We start from the raw sequence: 1,305 nt of genomic DNA on the forward strand, positions 1-1,305 counted from the left end.
TCAAGGACTGGAGAGGGTTCTGGGGTAAACTTAGGGACTAGAGTGGGCGCCACCACCTCGGGAGGTTCTGCAGTGGAAGCTGCAACCTCTGGGGAAACTACAGTGATGTGTGCGGCCCAAACACAGAGAATGGCCGTAGCCATAACTGGCAGGACAGAGAGTACATTATCTATCTCCAAGACTGACGGTGCTATGCCTGGGGAACTGGAGTGAGTAGCGGCCGGCAGGCTTGAGAACACTGAGTCTGCTCGGGATGACAGCTATGACGTGATGAGACTGTGGACGATCATCTGTCATGTGACGAGACTCTGGACGATCATCTGTGACGTGACGAGACTCTGGACGATCATCTGTGACGTGACGAGACTCTGGACGATCGGCTGTGACGTGACGAGACTCTGGACGATCGGCTGTGACGTGACTCTGGACGATCGGCTGTGACGTGACTCTGGACGATCGGCTGTGACGTGACTCTGGACGATCGGCTGTGACGTGACTCTGGACGATCGGCTGTGACGTGACTCTGGACGATCGGCGGACGAGACTCAGGAGCGGTGACCATTTTGTGAACAGCCTCCAGGCTGGCGGCCATTTTGTGGAGAGACTTTGGACTGGCAGTCATCTTGTTTACAGTCTCTGGGCTGGTGGCCATTTTATGAAAAGTCTCTGGGGCTTTAAAGTCCTCTGCCTCTCCCACAGTGAAAGGAGAACCACATAACAAGAGAGCATAGTCCATAATGTCCTTTAAACTACAGTTAAATTTCCCTTCAGGTAACCATGATTTCGTTGGTTCATAGTCCATAACGGAAAAGGTCCTTTAACATGATCTCATCAAAAGGCACTTGACAGGACAACTCACAAAATTTATGAACGTAATCCTCAATAGACAAATCTCTTTGCCGAAGGTGCAATAGCTGGTCCACTGTGTCCATGATTGGCCTGGAATGCTCTAAAACCCGCTGGATCCAGGTAAGGCTGGTGATTCTGTAACGAAGGAGGCGTAGCGACAACGGAGTTGAGGATCTAAATGCAGGCTTTATTCGGAAATGTGGTCAGACAGGCAGGGTCCAGTACCAGGAAACAATAATATCCCAGGCAAAGACAAAGAGTAATCCGTAAACAGGCAATGGTCAGGGCAGGCAGTAAAACAATCATAAAAACCAGATAAACAGTGCAAGATCCAAAATACACAAAGGCAAGGCAAGGCAAAACAAGGAAACACGGGCAGGATAACAGAAACTAGGAATCATTACAGGCAAAACAATCACCGGCGAAGTGTTGAGGTTTTTGTGCATCTTTTAAGTC

Source organism: Sinocyclocheilus rhinocerous, unplaced genomic scaffold (genome assembly GCF_001515625.1).
Source record: "Sinocyclocheilus rhinocerous isolate Xijiao unplaced genomic scaffold, SAMN03320098_v1.1 scaffold7011, whole genome shotgun sequence".
Taxonomy (NCBI): Eukaryota; Metazoa; Chordata; class Actinopteri; order Cypriniformes; family Cyprinidae; genus Sinocyclocheilus; species Sinocyclocheilus rhinocerous.